Raw genomic sequence first — 19,136 nt, 5'->3', positions numbered from 1 at the left:
AAAACGATAACAAAATAACTCTGAATACCGATAAAAACCCTGAAAACCATACATTTCACACCTGAGCCTCAACTCTCGCGGACCGGCACCTTTCCGAGGCCCGGGGGTTGGGGACCGCTGCATTAAGTGCACTAATTTCTCACACTTATCAGTGGCTCATGGTTGCTTAAGGCCTATGTCTGTACTTGACCACAGAGGCAGAGCATCATTCAACCTGCCAGCTGCCTATCTTGGGAGCTTTTCAAGGATGACAGACTCCACTTTCTCTGCAGCAAGACAGCTCATAACTTTTTTACAGTGTCTCCCTGTCCTCAGACTTCTATATATTCTTCTGTAATAGATAACTATACACTATCATTGCAATCTACACTACAGCTCAAAGGTTTGAAGTCAATTTTCACCTGGTTTATAACCATGTGATCTGTCCACACAGCAGTGATGGTTACTAAAAATGGGCCCATGTATAAGTGTGTAGACATTTCCTAATGCATCATGGGTGATTTAACATAAATGATTCATTAAACACACATCTGTGAAAACATTTCTGATCATTTTCATGTAATATTATGTTAAAAGTAAATGTAAATTATTAATTAAAAAGACGACAGTTTGAATCTGACCACAAACCTTTGAGCAGTAGTGTGTGTTGTATGCATGTGTCTGTCTGTATCTGATCAGGATTTTGTCATCAGTGTCAACAAAATGCTCGTTTTTTAGCTGTTTCTGTCATCAAAATTGAGTTGGAGTGTTTTAACACTGATGGCAATCTCTCCCTAACAAGTCCACTTTATTGCGTGCTCATTTTCTCCTATTAGTGGTTCATAGGAGTCTAACTAATGAACTGTATGCATGTTTCCTAATCTGTCACACTTATCAGTGGCTCATGGTTGCTTAAGGCCTATGTCTGTACTTGACCACAGAGGCAGAGCATCATTCAACCTGCCAGCTGCCTATCTTGGGAGCTTTTCAAGGATGACAGACTCCACTTTCTCTGCAGCAAGACAGCTCATAACTTTTTTACAGTGTCTCCCTGTCCTCAGACTTGTATATGTTCTTCTGTAATAGATAACTATACACTATCATTGCAATCTACACTACAGCTCAAACGTTTGAAGTCAATTTTCACCTGGTTTATAACCATGTGATCTGTCCACACAGCAGTGATGGCTACTAAAAATGGGCCCATGTGTAAGTGTGTAGACATTTCCTAATGCATCATGGGTGATTTAACATAAATGATTCATTAAACACACATCTGTGAAAACATTTCTGATAAACTTTGCCTAATTTTATGTTATAGCAAATATAATTTTAAAATTAAAACAAGAATGTTTGAAACTGACCACAAACCTTTGAGCAGTAGTGTGTGTTGTATGCATGTGTCTGTCTGTATCTGATCAGGATTTTGTCATCAGTGTCAACAAAACGCTCATTTTTTAGCTGGTTCTATCATCAAAACTGAGTTGGAGTGTTTTAACTCTGATGGCAATCTCTCCCTAACAAGTCCACTTTATTGCGTGCTCATTTTCTCCTTTTAGTGGCTCATACGTATATAATTAGGAAACATGCATTAAGTCAGTGGTCCTCAACCTTTTTTGCGCCACGGACCGGTTTATGCCCGACAATATTTTCATGGACCGGCCTTTAAGGTGTCGCGGATAAATACAACAAAATAAAACTAGTACCGGTACCGGAAAAAAAGAAGATTTATTTATGACACACTTGAAAAGACCCAGGGACACCGAGTTAACGATAAAAACGATAACAAAATAACTCTGAAAACCGATAAAAACCCTGAAAACCATACATTTCACAACTGAGCCTCAACTCTCGCGGACCGGCACCTTTCCGAGGCCCGGGGGTTGGGGACCGCTGCATTAAGTGCACTAATTTCTCACACTTATCAGTGGCTCATGGTTGCTTAAGGCCTATGTCTGTACTTGACCACAGAGGTAGAGCATCATTCAACCTGCCAGCTGCCTATCTTGGGAGCTTTTCAAGGATGACAGACTCCACTTTCTCTGCAGCAAGACAGCTCATAACTTTTTTACAGTGTCTCCCTGTCCTCAGACTTCTATATATTCTTCTGTAATAGATAACTATACACTATCATTGCAATCTACACTACAGCTCAAAGGTTTGAAGTCAATTTTCACCTGGTTTATAACCATGTGATCTGTCCACACAGCAGTGATGGTTACTAAAAATGGGCCCATGTATAAGTGTGTAGACATTTCCTAATGCATCATGGGTGATTTAACATAAATGATTCATTTAACACACATCTGTGAAAACATTTCTGATCATTTTCATGTAATATTATGTTAAAAGTAAATGTAAATTATTAATTAAAAAGACGACAGTTTGAATCTGACCACAAACGTTTGAGCAGTAGTGTGTGTTGTATGCATGTGTCTGTCTGTATCTGATCAGGATTTTGTCATCAGTGTCAACAAAACGCTCATTTTTTAGCTGTTTCTGTCATCAAAATTGAGTTGGAGTGTTTTAACTCTGATGGCAATCTCTCCCTAACAAGTCCACTTTATTGCGTGCTCATTTTCTCCTATTAGTGGTTCATAGGAGTCTAACTAATGAACTGTATGCATGTTTCCTAATCTGTCACACTTATCAGTGGCTCATGGTTGCTTAAGGCCTATGTCTGTACTTGACCACAGAGGCAGAGCATCATTCAACCTGCCAGCTGCCTATCTTGGGAGCTTTTCAAGGATGACAGACTCCACTTTCTCTGCAGCAAGACAGCTCATAACTTTTTTACAGTGTCTCCCTGTCCTCATACTTCTATATGTTCTTCTGTAATAGATAACTATACACTATCATTGCAATCTACACTACAGCTCAAAGGTTTGAAGTCAGTTTTCAGCTGGTTTATAACCATGTGATCTGTCCACACAGGAGTGATGGCTACTAAAAATGGGCCCATGTATAAGTGTGTAGACATTTCCTAATGCATCATGGGTGATTTAACATAAATGATTCATTAAACACACATCTGTGAAAACATTTCTGATAAACTTTGCCTAATTTTATGTTATAGCAAATATAATTTTAAAATTAAGACAAGAATGTTTGAATCTGACCACAAACTTTTGAGCAGTAGTGTGTGTTGTATGCATGTGTCTGTCTGTATCTGATCAGGATTTTGTCATCAGTTTCAACAAAACGCTCATTTTTTAGCTGTTTCTGTTATCAAAATTGAGTTGGAGTGTTTTAACTCTGGTGGCAATCTCTCCCTAACAAGTCCACTTTATTGCGTGCTCATTTTCTCCTATTAGTGGCTCATACGTATATAATTAGGAAACATGCATTAAGTCAGTGGTCCTCAACCTTTTTTGCGCCACGGACCGGTTTATGCCCGACAATATTTTCACGGACCGGCCTTTAAGGTGTCGCGGATAAATACAACAAAATAAAACTAGTACCGGTACCGAAAAAAAGAAGATTTATTCATAACACACTTGAAAAGACCCAGGGACACCGAGTTAACGATAAAAACGATAACAAAATAACGCTGAAAACCGATAAAAACCCTGAAAACCATACATTTCACACCTGAGCCTCAACTCTCGCGGCCCGGCACCAAACGACTCACGGACCGGCACCGATCCGAGGCCCGGGGGTTGGGGACCGCTGCATTAAGTGCACTAATTTCTCACACTTATCAGTGGCTCATGGTTGCTTAAGGCCTATGTCTGTACTTGACCACAGAGGCAGAGCATCATTCAACCTGCCAGCTGCCTATCTTGGGAGCTTTTCAAGGATGACAGACTCCACTTTCTCTGCAGCAAGACAGCTCATAACTTTTTTACAGTGTCTCCCTGTCCTCAGACTTCTATATGTTCTTCTGTAATAGATAACTATACACTATCATTGCAATCAAGCTACACTACAGCTCAAAGGTTTGAAGTCAATTTTCAGCTGGTTTATAACCATGTGATCTGTCCACACAGCAGTGATGGTTACTAAAAATGGGCCCATGTATAAGTGTGTAGACATTTCCTAATGCATCATGGGTGATTTAACATAAATGATTCATTTAACACACATCTGTGAAAACATTTCTGATCATTTTCATGTAATATTATGTTAAAAGTAAATGTAAATTATTAATTAAAAAGACGACAGTTTGAATCTGACCACAAACCTTTGAGCAGTAGTGTGTGTTGTATGCATGTGTCTGTCTGTATCTGATCAGGATTTTGTCATCAGTTTCAACAAGACGCTCATTTTTTAGCTGTTTCTGTCATCAAAATTGAGTTGGAGTGTTTTAACTCTGGTGGCAATCTCTCCCTAACAAGTCCACTTTATTGCGTGCTCATTTTCTCCTATTAGTGGTTCATAGGAGTCTAACTAATGAACTGTATGCATGTTTCCTAATCTGTCACACTTATCAGTGGCTCATGGTTGCTTAAGGCCTATGTCTGTACTTGACCACAGAGGCAGAGCATCATTCAACCTGCCAGCTGCCTATCTTGGGAGCTTTTCAAGGATGACAGACTCCACTTTCTCTGCAGCAAGACAGCTCATAAATTTTTTACAGTGTCTCCCTGTCCTCATACTTCTATATATTCTTCTGTAATAGATAACTATACACTATCATTGCAATCAAGCTATACTACAGCTCAAACGTTTGAAGTCAAATTTCACCTGGTTTATAACCATGTGATCTGTCCACACAGCAGTGATGGCTACTAAAAATGGGCCCATGTATAAGTGTGTAGACATTTCCTAATGCATCATGGGTGATTTAACATAAATGATTCATTAAACACACATCTGTGAAAACATTTCTGATAAACTTTGCCTAATTTTATGTTATAGCAAATATAATTTTAAAATTAAAACAAGAATGTTTGAAATTGACCACAAACTTTTGAGCAGTAGTGTGTGTTGTATGCATGTGTCTGTCTGTATCTGATCAGGATTTTGTCATCAGTGTCAACAAAACGCTCATTTTTTAGCTGGTTCTATCATCAAAATTGAGTTGGAGTGTTTTAACTCTGGTGGCAATCTCTCCCTAACAAGTCCACTTTATTGCGTGCTCATTTTCTCCTATTAGTTGCTCATACGTATATAATTAGGAAACATGCATTAAGTCAGTGGTCCTCAACCTTTTTTGCGCCACGGACCGGTTTATGCCCGACAATATTTTCACGGACCGGCCTTTAAGGTGTCGCGGATAAATACAACAAAATAAAACTAGTACCGGTACCGAAAAAAAGAAGATTTATTTATGACACACTTGAAAAGACCCAGGGACACCGAGTTAACGATAAAAACGATAACAAAATAACGCTGAATACCGATAAAAACCCTGAAAACCATACATTTCACACCTGAGCCTCAACTCTCGCGGCCCGGCACCAAACGACTCACGGACCGGCACCTTTCCGAGGCCCGGGGGTTGGGGACCGCTGCATTAAGTGCACTAATTTCTCACACTTATCAGTGGCTCATGGTTGCTTAAGGCCTATGTCTGTACTTGACCACAGAGGCAGAGCATCATTCAACCTGCCAGCTGCCTATCTTGGGAGCTTTTCAAGGATGACAGACTCCACTTTCTCTGCAGCAAGACAGCTCATAACTTTTTTACAGTGTCTCCCTGTCCTCAGACTTCTATATATTCTTCTGTAATAGATAACTATACACTATCATTGCAATCAAGCTACACTACAGCTCAAACGTTTGAAGTCAGTTTTCACCTGGTTTATAACCATGTGATCTGTCCACACAGCAGTGATGGCTACTAAAAATGGGCCCATGTATATGTGTGTAGACATTTCCTAATGCATCATGGGTGATTTAACATAAATGATTCATTAAACACACATCTGTGAAAACATTTCTGATCATTTTCATGTAATATTATGTTAAAAGTAAATGTAAATTATTAATTAAAAAGACGACAGTTTGAATCTGACCACAAACCTTTGAGCAGTAGTGTGTGTTGTATGCATGTGTCTGTCTGTATCTGATCAGGATTTTGTCATCAGTGTCAACAAAACGCTCATTTTTTAGCTGTGTCCATCATCAAAAATTGAGTTGGAGTGTTTTAACACTGATGGCAATCTCTCCCTAACAAGTCCACTTTATTGCGTGCTCATTTTCTCCTATTAGTGGTTCATAGGAGTCTAACTAATGAACTGTATGCATGTTTCCTAATCTGTCACACTTATCAGTGGCTCATGGTTGCTTAAGGCCTATGTCTGTACTTGACCACAGAGGCAGAGCATCATTCAACCTGCCAGCTGCCTATCTTGGGAGCTTTTCAAGGATGACAGACTCCACTTTCTCTGCAGCAAGACAGCTCATAACTTTTTTACAGTGTCTCCCTGTCCTCAGACTTGTATATGTTCTTCTGTAATAGATAACTATACACTATCATTGCAATCTACACTACAGCTCAAACGTTTGAAGTCAATTTTCACCTGGTTTATAACCATGTGATCTGTCCACACAGCAGTGATGGCTACTAAAAATGGGCCCATGTATAAGTGTGTAGACATTTCCTAATGCATCATGGGTGATTTAACATAAATGATTCATTAAACACACATCTGTGAAAACATTTCTGATAAACTTTGCCTAATTTTATGTTATAGCAAATATAATTTTAAAATTAAAACAAGAATGTTTGAAACTGACCACAAACTTTTGAGCAGAGTGTGTGTTGTATGCATGTGTCTGTCTGTATCTGATCAGGATTTTGTCATCAGTGTCAACAAAACGCTCATTTTTTAGCTGGTTCTATCATCAAAATTGAGTTGGAGTGTTTTAACTCTGGTGGCAATCTCTCCCTAACAAGTCCACTTTATTGCGTGCTCATTTTCTCCTATTAGTGGCTCATACGTATATAATTAGGAAACATGCATTAAGTCAGTGGTCCTCAACCTTTTTTGCGCCACGGACCGGTTTATGCCCGACAATATTTTCATGGACCGGCCTTTAAGGTGTCGCGGATAAATAGAACAAAATAAAACTAGTACCGGTACCGGAAAAAAAGAAGATTTATTTATGACACACTTGAAAAGACCCAGGGACACCGAGTTAACGATAAAAACGATAACAAAATAACGCTGAATACCGATAAAAACCCTGAAAACCATACATTTCACACCTGAGCCTCAACTCTCGCGGCCCGGCACCAAACGACTCACGGACCGGCACCTTTCCGAGGCCCGGGGGTTGGGGACCGCTGCATTAAGTGCACTAATTTCTCACACTTATCAGTGGCTCATGGTTGCTTAAGGCCTATGTCTGTACTTGACCACAGAGGCAGAGCATCATTCAACCTGCCAGCTGCCTATCTTGGGAGCTTTTCAAGGATGACAGACTCCACTTTCTCTGCAGCAAGACAGCTCATAACTTTTTTACAGTGTCTCCCTGTCCTCAGACTTCTATATATTCTTCTGTAATAGATAACTATACACTATCATTGCAATCTACACTACAGCTCAAAGGTTTGAAGTCAATTTTCACCTGGTTTATAACCATGTGATCTGTCCACACAGCAGTGATGGTTACTAAAAATGGGCCCATGTATATGTGTGTAGACATTTCCTAATGCATCATGGGTGATTTAACATAAATGATTCATTTAACACACATCTGTGAAAACATTTCTGATCATTTTCATGTAATATTATGTTAAAAGTAAATGTAAATTATTAATTAAAAAGACGACAGTTTGAATCTGACCACAAACTTTTGAGCAGTAGTGTGTGTTGTATGCATGTGTCTGTCTGTATCTGATCAGGATTTTGTCATCAGTGTCAACAAAACGCTCATTTTTTAGCTGTTTCTATCATCAAAAATTGAGTTGGAGTGTTTTAACACTGATGGCAATCTCTCCCTAACAAGTCCACTTTATTGCGTGCTCATTTTCTCCTATTAGTGGTTCATAGGAGTCTAACTAATGAACTGTATGCATGTTTCCTAATCTGTCACACTTATCAGTGGCTCATGGTTGCTTAAGGCCTATGTCTGTACTTGACCACAGAGGCAGAGCATCATTCAACCTGCCAGCTGCCTATCTTGGGAGCTTTTCAAGGATGACAGACTCCACTTTCTCTGCAGCAAGACAGCTCATAACTTTTTTACAGTGTCTCCCTGTCCTCAGACTTCTATATATTCTTCTGTAATAGATAACTATACACTATCATTGCAATCTACACTACAGCTCAAAGGTTTGAAGTCAATTTTCACCTGGTTTATAACCATGTGATCGGTCCACACAGGAGTGATGGCTACTAAAAATGGGCCCATGTATAAGTGTGTAGACATTTCCTAATGCATCATGGGTGATTTAACATAAATGATTCATTAAACACACATCTGTGAAAACATTTCTGATAAACTTTGCCTAATTTTATGTTATAGCAAATATAATTTTAAAATTAAAACAAGAATGTTTGAATCTGACCACAAACCTTTGAGCAGTAGTGTGTGTTGTATGCATGTGTCTGTCTGTATCTGATCAGGATTTTGTCATCAGTGTCAACAAAACGCTCATTTTTTAGCTGGTTCTATCATCAAAATTGAGTTGGAGTGTTTTAACTCTGATGGCAATCTCTCCCTAACAAGTCCACTTTATTGCGTGCTCATTTTCTCCTATTAGTGGCTCATACGTATATAATTAGGAAACATGCATTAAGTCAGTGGTCCTCAACCTTTTTTGCGCCACGGACCGGTTTATGCCCGACAATATTTTCATGGACCGGCCTTTAAGGTGTCGCGGATAAATACAACAAAATAAAACTAGTACCGGTACCGGAAAAAAAGAAGATTTATTCATAACACACTTGAAAAGACCCAGGGACACCGAGTTAACGATAAAAACGATAACAAAATAACGCTGAAAACCGATAAAAACCCTGAAAACCATACATTTCACACCTGAGCCTCAACTCTCGCGGCCTGGTACCAAACGACTCACGGACCGGCACCGGTCCGAGGCCCGGGGGTTGGGGACCGCTGCATTAAGTGCACTAATTTCTCACACTTATCAGTGGCTCATGGTTGCTTAAGGCCTATGTCTGTACTTGACCACAGAGGCAGAGCATCATTCAACCTGCCAGCTGCCTATCTTGGGAGCTTTTCAAGGATGACAGACTCCACTTTCTCTGCAGCAAGACAGCTCATAACTTTTTTACAGTGTCTCCCTGTCCTCAGACTTCTATATATTCTTCTGTAATAGATAACTATACACTATCATTGCAATCTACACTACAGCTCAAAGGTTTGAAGTCAATTTTCACCTGGTTTATAACCATGTGATCTGTCCACACAGGAGTGATGGTTACTAAAAATGGGCCCATGTATAAGTGTGTAGACATTTCCTAATGCATCATGGGTGATTTAACATAAATGATTCATTTAACACACATCTGTGAAAACATTTCTGATCATTTTCATGTAATATTATGTTAAAAGTAAATGTAAATTATTAATTAAAAAGACGACAGTTTGAATCTGACCACAAACTTTTGAGCAGTAGTGTGTGTTGTATGCATGTGTCTGTCTGTATCTGATCAGGATTTTGTCATCAGTGTCAACAAAACGCTCATTTTTTAGCTGTTTCTATCATCAAAAATTGAGTTGGAGTGTTTTAACACTGATGGCAATCTCTCCCTAACAAGTCCACTTTATTGCGTGCTCATTTTCTCCTATTAGTGGTTCATAGGAGTCTAACTAATGAACTGTATGCATGTTTCCTAATCTGTCACACTTATCAGTGGCTCATGGTTGCTTAAGGCCTATGTCTGTACTTGACCACAGAGGCAGAGCATCATTCAACCTGCCAGCTGCCTATCTTGGGAGCTTTTCAAGGATGACAGACTCCACTTTCTCTGCAGCAAGACAGCTCATAACTTTTTTACAGTGTCTCCCTGTCCTCAGACTTCTATATATTCTTCTGTAATAGATAACTATACACTATCATTGCAATCTACACTACAGCTCAAAGGTTTGAAGTCAATTTTCACCTGGTTTATAACCATGTGATCTGTCCACACAGCAGTGATGGCTACTAAAAATGGGCCCATGTATAAGTGTGTAGACATTTCCTAATGCATCATGGGTGATTTAACATAAATGATTCATTAAACACACATCTGTGAAAACATTTCTGATAAACTTTGCCTAATTTTATGTTATAGCAAATATAATTTTAAAATTAAAACAAGAATGTTTGAATCTGACCACAAACCTTTGAGCAGTAGTGTGTGTTGTATGCATGTGTCTGTCTGTATCTGATCAGGATTTTGTCATCAGTGTCAACAAAACGCTCATTTTTTAGCTGGTTCTATCATCAAAATTGAGTTGGAGTGTTTTAACTCTGATGGCAATCTCTCCCTAACAAGTCCACTTTATTGCGTGCTCATTTTCTCCTATTAGTGGCTCATAGGAGTCTAACTAATGAACTGTATGCATGTTTCCTAATCTGTCACACTTATCAGTGGCTCATGGTTGCTTAAGGCCTATGTCTGTACTTGACCACAGAGGCAGAGCATCATTCAACCTCAATTCAAATATTATTCCTTAAAACTTGCATAGATCACCAATTATGAATGACGATTGATTAAATATTAACTGGTGTATGGATTGCAACAATAATAGCGAGTGTGTAGATTATATTACCTTTCCTCAGTTTATCACATTAAATCTCAGCTTACTAGTGACCCAGCATTTTTCTAAGTACAGAAGCGCTAAACAACATCATTTTTTCAAGTAATATAAAAATCATCTTTATATATTACCTTTTTAAACATCCCATTTTTCTTTCTAATGTCATTAAAACAATTTTGCACATTTGAATAACAGTAGTCAGACCTCCAGATCTTTTAAGCTTTCAGTTTTTTTCTCAGTGTCACACATGGATTAGTTTTCGTCTATTTCAATAAGAAAGTCAAATCTTCAAACCCTAAAGCAATCTTTGTTTCTTTCAATCATTCCAATATTTTTCATCTTCTGTTATATAATTGCAGTTAACCAGGGCTTAGCTACTCTGATCTACAGGAATTTTGGGGGTGTGGATACCCATTTTCTTTTTTTCACAGGTGCGGAGCCTTTTTCTACAAAATTACGAATAAACTGCATTTTTTAAAATTACCTTTAACATAAATGTAGACTGACAAGTAACTCAACCGATCACACAGTGATCAGTAGAGAAGAAAGAAAATAACCCATTTCAAAATTTCTAGTTCAGATCAAAATTATTGTTCTGATTAAGGAAACAGTAAATCTGGCCACATTATTGTCCCGATCCTCCAATTTTCCCTTTCCAATGTGACTAAATAAAATTAAAATTTTTTTTTAAATAAAAGCAGTTGCACACCCAGATATTTCTTACAGTAAAAATCCTCCAACAACCTTTCAAAAGAAATTTTTTTGTCTTTCCTCAATTTTGAGACCAACTGAACCCACAAACCTGAAGCTGCAGACCCCAAACTAACCAAATTTAATGTTTCCTTAATCAGCACAGTAATTTTTAAGTCTTTATGTGTTATGTTTACTCACAGTTTTGATGCTTGCTTCTTCGACTTGACCCACGATTAGCTCTGCACCATCGCTCTGCTGTTTCCTCTCTCCTCATGCTTCTCCTTCATGCGTCCTGTCCTCAAATATAATCCAACCTGCCTCCTTGTTTCCTCCTTGACTTGTATTCGCAAAATTTCCAGTTAAATTAAGAGTAATCCAGAAAAGTTTTCCTGCTTCAAAAGCTCTTCCAGTTGCCTGTCTTCTTGTCCTCCTTCAAATGTGCATTTTATGAATTTGTATTTATTTGACTTCATATTGCCATGACAACATAACACAGAGCATCATGGTAGATTAAAGCAGGTGGTTCTGTCCGCTACAGAAATGCTGATAAACTCAATTTATTTGAGTTGTCTTAACTTAGAAAAACTAAGTAAGATGGAAGTTTTTCTTCTCAGTGTGGAAGGATGAAAGATGTGTTTTGAAAATGCCACGTCACTACCGTCCTCCTCCCTAGCACGGATCAGTCCGCATGTTCATGGTGCCAGCATTTTTTATGGAATATGTTGAGCAAACCTAGAAAAGCGTCAGCTCAAGGGATTATTGTTGTCATTGCTGTGGATCTTTACCTGATACACTGACTTGGTGAGTAAATGTTTACTCTTATTCAAACTGATTTTGTGGCTTCTCTTAGTTTAGCACCAGGTTTATAATCGTGCTAGCTAGTTAGTGTTAGCCTAGCGTTGCTGCTGCGGCTGGGCTCATGTTACTTAAAAATTAACACCACAGCCTTAAAAACCTTATATAAAAATATGTCTGTGAAATTTTCTGTTGATTGTTTGAAATAAAAAAGTGAGATAAGAGCCCAGACAAAATTCTTCGGGGGTGTGAAAACAATAAGCCAAGAGTTAGCTGTGCTTGCGGACTCTTATCAAGCCTTGACCTCCCGGTCAGTTGGGTAACAGAGCTCTCCGAAAACGTGGAAGCACTTTTGCAAATATGTGATATTTTGATAAATTAAGTAGATATTTGAGCATTACACAGCTACATTCTCCACTGAAAATATCTTAAAAGGTTATTTTGTGACCCAGAAAGGGTAATCTAGGGGAAAGGAGGATCGCATATGTTGGCCATGGTTGTCGGAGCCTGTGCGTACTTGTAAGCTCGCCAATGGCGGAGGAGCGCGGCTTATTGCTTTTTCTGGGTCACAAAATCAACTTTTAAGATATTTTCAGGCGAGAATGTAGCTGTCGAAAGTTCAAATATCTGCTCGATTTATCAAGACATCACATATTTGCAAAAATGCCCCGACGTTTTCTGAGATGTCCATTTTTTTCATGCTTTGTGGCACCTTGAACATCTGTGGCATCTATTAATGTCAAATCTAGCCTTTATTTAACAACATAAGCAAACTCTATGTTACAATGATTGCACAGCCATTAAGGATCAAATCGGTTTCTGAAAAATGTTCTGTTTTTTCTCCCTCTGCTTGCTTCTTACTGTCTTTGAGGCTCGGGACCAGCACTCCTGCTGTTGGACAGAAAGACATCAACTCAGTGGTAAGTATTTTGGTTTTCCAATATATTAGCAACTGTCAGTGACATTTATATTAATCAGGCTGAACTTTAATCATACTTTAGATCAGCCTGTTTTACTTATTGTTTTATTTGTTTTTTGGTTTGGGGAAGTTGTTTCTTTACTGATCTTTTCCTGTCTTCTGTTATTAGACTTGAGATATGACTGCACTAGGCTGTTGCTGGTGACTCCAGTTAATTCTACAAGACATGCTGTGTAAGTAAACAAACAACAACAGTTTGGTCTGCATTTCTTGAAAGATCACATCCCCCAAACTTAGTTTAGAGGGTCTACACTGAATATAGTGAAGTCTGCAAATTTTCTAACAGCAAAATTTGTTTTGTGCCCAAATCATTTTGCACATCATTAGAATGAAAGTTATTGGCCATGTTTGCATAGCCCTTTTTAAAATGATGCTTTCATGACATTATTGTGTGTTGGGTGGGGGTCAGGACTATCCAGACTGACAATTGGGACATTGAATGTCACCTCTCCAGTGGGGAAGGAGCCTGAGATTGTCCAAATTGGAGTCTGTTTTATACCAAATGCAGAAAAAAATGTTTTAAGAAAGCAATTAAGTTCATGTTCCAAAAAATATGATTGTTTGCTTGCAGGACACCAGGAGAGATGAGTCCTCCGTCACAGATGGTGTGGTCAGTGAAGATGGTCGCCTGCAGGTTCAAGCTCACTGCATCTCCAACCCACATCCACTGCCACTGTACTTAAGGGAAGTTAAAGACTTTCTTCTGCACCTACATTTGGATCACCTCGATCCATGATAGTCATTCAGGCAGTAATGCCTGGACTGGAAACAAGCCATCCTTAAAACATTACAACATTCCAGCTCATGTGTTGGAATGCAAAACAAATGTGTTGTTTAAATTAGAGACTGCACTTGTGACAGAACAACACATATTTTTATTTTGATTATATAAGTAATGTAAGTACAAAACAAAGTTGTGGTAGGCCTAAACTTATTTTCAGAATAATTACATCTGCGACCTTGTTTCATTGTAAGATTATAACAGTGATGGCAATATAATTGTTTGTTGTTCAGCAGAACAGTGTCCAGTATGTTGGCTGTTATACTTTGTTGTGTTTGAAAATAAAAGTTGGTCTGATTTTAACATCCTTACAAAAAGTGTTGTTAATTATTTTTAATCATATTCAGGTTACCACAAATTGTTTTTTCATTTAGTTGAACTTGAAATGTTTGTCAGTAAGTAAACAATTAGCACTGTACAGTCAGAAATATCAAGTTATTCTTAATACTGCAGACTTGCACTGTATAAGTTGTCCTAACAGGCATCTTAAGTAAGCTTTACTTAGTTTTTTTGAGGCAATGAGTTTCCTTAATTTTTTTGAGTTCTGGGAACTAACAAGGCTTTACAGTGTACTCAAAATGAGTAAGTTGCCCTAACTTGGTCAACTTACGTAAACTTGATCCAATTTTCTTGAGTTCTGGGAACAAATGAGCTTGTACAGAGTACTCAAAATAAATAAGTTGTCCTAATTTAGTCATTTTTAGCTAAGCTTTACTCAATTTTTTTGAGGCAACGAGTTTCCTCAATTTTTTTGAGTTCTAACTAATTAGATTTTACAGTGTGTAAGAGCAGGAATTTAACTACAAACTCTCATAGTTCCCGTCAGTATCATTCATTCTGCTCTGCCTCAATGGTCACAGTGGCTAGTTTAAGTACGTTTGCACCATAGAAATCCACTGATGTTCAGTGAGTCCCTTTGATACATATTTAGACCTTCATAATTTTCAGGGTGCATGAGTGTTACATCTCCATCTCATCCTAAACATTTTACCAACATGTAAAAGGCATACGTCCACAAGATTTTGATTTTTTTAATTGAAACTTGTTTTATTCTGAATAAATGTGTGAGATGGCCCTCGGGCCTCTAAATCCACGTCCAGGTTTGGGTGACTACTTGGATTAGGGGAGTATTATTTAGAGCAATGTTTGTCACTTTGGTTAATTGCTAAACTCAGGCCGTTTTTGTTCAGTCTTTTTCTAACTGAGCTTTCACATTTAACATGCTAACTGAAGCCTGTAGAGTCTGAGCTGTAGCTCTTTTATTTTCTGTATTGTACAGTCTGACTTAGGGGTGGATTTGCTGGGATTGGTGACTGCGTTGCATGTTTTGAATAATCTTCTTCAGAGTAGACTTTTGGTGTAAGCTGATAGTGAATGAAAAAAGCTATAAAAAGCTGCTGTGGTTTTAATTTTCCAAGAGAGGTAATGCACATAATGCAGAGACGAGCGCACGGGGGATATCCAAATTCTAGGAAGGCAGCCTGCTGCTGTACACAGGCGGATTCTTCTCAGTCAGAGTTCTTAACAACTTGACTGTTTTCTCCAACCACACAAAGAGTGCTGTTTCCATTCTGGGAAGTCTACTCATTGGTGTAGGTAGTTCTTCAAATTATAAGTAGCTATATATGAGCAGCTATATTAGCTTTGACTTATCATGTGTTAAATATTATACTTTCCTGGTTTAAAATTTATGATGGCTCAAAATTCAAACCTTACAAATTAAAACCCTGAATCATCACCACCTGTGTGAACTACAAGGGTGCCATCATTTTTCTTTTCAATCCATTAAGTACCACATTTTACACACTGAGCAAGAAAGGAAGTGAGCTCTTCATGGTGACCCCAGAAATGTTAATGTATCACTTTCTAGCATACTACTGACACTGCTCGACATCTTCTTTTCTTTTTTTTTTTTGCCTGTCCCGTTTGGTTCTTTTGCCATCAGAATTATTGTGTAAAGACAAAGAAAGATGCCCAACAGATTTACTTTACCAAATGGACCATCCCAGCCTTGCCTTAATGATCTGTTTGATTCACCTTTGCTTTTGTTGTTTATTTTGTTTTATTTTCACTTGCTAAACATGGGACAGATTTGACTGCGGGAAAGAAAATGGAGAAAGAAAGAGGGAAAGAAAAACAGCGGGGAAGAGGAACGTGATAAAGGACAAAAAAGAAAAACAAACAGACAAAAAAATACATATATCAATCACCTGGATCACCTGTCAGGAAAGAAAAAAGAGAAAACGAGCAAAAAAAAAGAGAGCAATATAATAAATAACATCATCGCGATGATCTATGTGAATATAACAGTAAATACTAAATATTGAATATTATTGTGCAGCACGTAAGATCGACAGCGCACAGTGTGCTTTGAGGTAGGAGCCAGAGTGACGGGGGGGGGGTGTCACTGCTCGACATCTCACAGTACAGTATAAGAGTCCCGCCACAAGGAGACACTAAAGGCTTTCAAACCAACAGTTTCTGCTTCCAAAGTGGCGCCAGCCGTCACCACTGATCATCATACTTATGTAACATAGACTGTGGATGCATGTTTAAGTTGATACATCACTTAAAGCCACCACTGTTCAGGCATCACATCTGTCCATTAGGTTTCCCTTTCATACTCAACATTTTTATCCCTGGGTACTAACTTTTTTGTTTTTGCTGACTGTTTATTTATTTGTTTGTTTGTCTGATGCTCTTGTTGCACTGCTAAATAGGCTGTAGCCAACATGATTTATAAAGGGATTATAAAATCTAAGAAATTACTGCATTATTTCACCTACTCTTATTAAACTCACTTTCCTAAAAACTGATTGCAGCTTCTACTTTGTGATGTCAATGTTATGTCTCTAAATTATTTCATATCATTCATGGGAGATATGCTTGATAAATGATAAGTTAACAAGTCACTGCTACCAGCCTAATCTATTCATTGGGGCGACCTGCGTGTTGTGTTGCATTGTCTGATTTGGTCATAGTGTGTAAACACCTCTAGAGGCCACTGTTGTATAGCTGCTGCAAACTGAACGTGCCCGTACCAGAGGTTATACTTAAAATGGCAGCTGCCAGGAAGTCTCTTTGGACATTTGTGTTCGCCCTTTACGAAATAGATATGTTGTATTACAAGGTACTAATGCACCCTTGCATTGGTAAAATAAATTCTACTAGAATAGCTGATACTCCCTTACAGAAGATTTATTTTGACCTTTCTAAAGCCTTCTTTAAAAATTAGAAAATAAAATGAAAACAGGCATATCAAAAAAAGCCTACTAGAAATACTACTCTGCATTACATCCTAACACTTGGCTAAATCCTAATATGTAATTCTGGTTTAATAGTTTATTTCACTAAATGTGATTATGCACTGAAAAAAAACATGTTGGTTTAGATAATTCAATAGTGGACACTGGTTGCACACAGATGTTTTGCTTTGGCACGAACTTAAACTATTGAGGTGAATTAACACAAGTTATTCATATTCAATAAACCTGTGCAATTTGTGTTGATAAAATATGATTGAAACATGTTTTGGTGAAGTAATTTGAGCTCCTGGATATTTTAATCCTTCACAATTTTCACACTTTATTCCAACACTATTCAGTAACTTTTACCCAAATACTATTTGGTCACTGAAATACTATATGTTATCTTGTCTGTGAAGGTTCTCAGTCATCCAGGTCATCGTAGTCAAAGGAGCTTGCAACTTCTTTAAGTTACGTCTTCAAGTAACTTAAAGAAGTCCAGATGCTTTTCTTTGCAAGCTTCTTTGACTACATGTTATCTTCAAATTACATGTTGGTATTACATTCCAAATATTTTCCAGTGAAGGCCTTATAACAGATTGTATTGTTCTCTTCCAAGATTGTTGCCAGCATCCCCTAGTAACCTTTCAAAACAAAAACGCTAATATCACTGCAGTGACAGTAGGTAAACCAGGGGTCTCAAACTCACGGCTCAGGGGCCACCTGCGGCCCACGTCACCCCTACTTGCCACCCTTACTGTTGACGTGAAGAAAGGAAATGCAATTTGGCCCTTGAAGTTAGTTTTTGTTACGGGGGATTTTGTGGAAATTGAAAATAAGTTGTTTAAAAAGCAAAAATGTTTTAAAATGAGGGCAATATGAGCAGAGAGTAAAAACATGTTGAGGGATTGGCTGTATTAGTTCAGTGAGAGAGTTATATGTAAAGAAAACAATTTTCACTAGCAGTCAAAAACTAATGTGTTCACTTATGTCTGCATTTTTATTTTGTTAAATATGGACAAAACTATTGTAGAAATGCTTCCACGTGTCTGGCCAGAAAGAGAGTATCTTTCCTTTTTATTTGTTAGTTCAATAACAAGGTTTCAGTTAGTTAAGAGTGAGAAGTTTTTTGCATTCACATTTGCAGTTTTGTTATACAATATTTGAAACTTAAAACAAACAAAACACTACATTTTCTGAAAGATTTGTGGGTGTTTTCTTGTTTGTTTGTTTTTGTACTACTTGAACACTAAAGTGGCCCTCCAATGACATGACAGTACCAGCAGTGGCCCACAGCTCATTTAAGATTGACACCCCTGCTTTAAGGTGTTATTATGTGGATATGTTGGTTTTATTTAGTTGCTGTCAACAAGTGGAAGGTAACCTAATGAAGCCTGTTATGTCTTTCTGTGGCTCAGAAGTTGGAAATTTCAATAACAGTGCGTTATCCAATTACTCAGATTGTCAGAGGAGTTCACATTTCCCTATATACTCGATTAAAATACCCCATCTTCGATCCATCCCATACAGGTCACCCTGACAACACTGAGCAGTCCCTTCAGTGACAGGCTGCTGCTCCTGCCAGACTGTACACTGCACAACAGCAGTGAATGTACACCACATATGAACACACTGGGGTCTTTACATATATCAGTGTGCAATACTAAATACCTGCTACTATTAACACCCAAACACTGCACTATGTTTCATTCTTCTTCTACTAGTAATCTGTATAATTGCATCATATATGTGTATATATGTATGTCTGTATATGTATGTGTGTGTATTTGTGTGTGTGTGTGTGTGTGTGTGTAGATAGATAGATAGATAGATAGAGTGATTTACATATATAAGTACATATCTATTCATTGTACCTGCATAGTCTATATTTCTTCTATTTTTGCAAAGCATTATTGCTGTTAGGTATGCTGCATGTGTTCATTTGTTCCTGCCTTGTGTACTCTGCTGCAGTAACAATTTGAATTTCCCAACTTATCTG

At 38.0% G+C, this 19,136-nt stretch overlaps 1 long non-coding RNA gene across 1 annotated transcript; it reads left to right on the top strand.

Annotated features, from left to right (window-relative positions):
• The first annotated feature begins 10,294 nt into the window (after positions 1-10,294).
• On the top strand, positions 10,295-15,556 carry LOC309711594. The gene is made up of 3 exons (XR_014278021.1): positions 10,295-13,052; positions 13,221-13,284; positions 13,683-15,556. It is a non-coding gene; the product is annotated as an uncharacterized lncRNA (long non-coding RNA).
• The last annotated feature ends 3,580 nt before the right edge of the window (positions 15,557-19,136 follow it).

Source organism: Aulonocara stuartgranti, assembly GCF_965226115.1.
Source record: "Aulonocara stuartgranti genome assembly, chromosome: 7".
Classification (NCBI taxonomy): Eukaryota; Metazoa; Chordata; class Actinopteri; order Cichliformes; family Cichlidae; genus Aulonocara; species Aulonocara stuartgranti.
The sequence above is the reverse complement of the archived record's forward strand: the minus strand, read 5'-3'. Positions and strand labels throughout refer to the sequence as shown.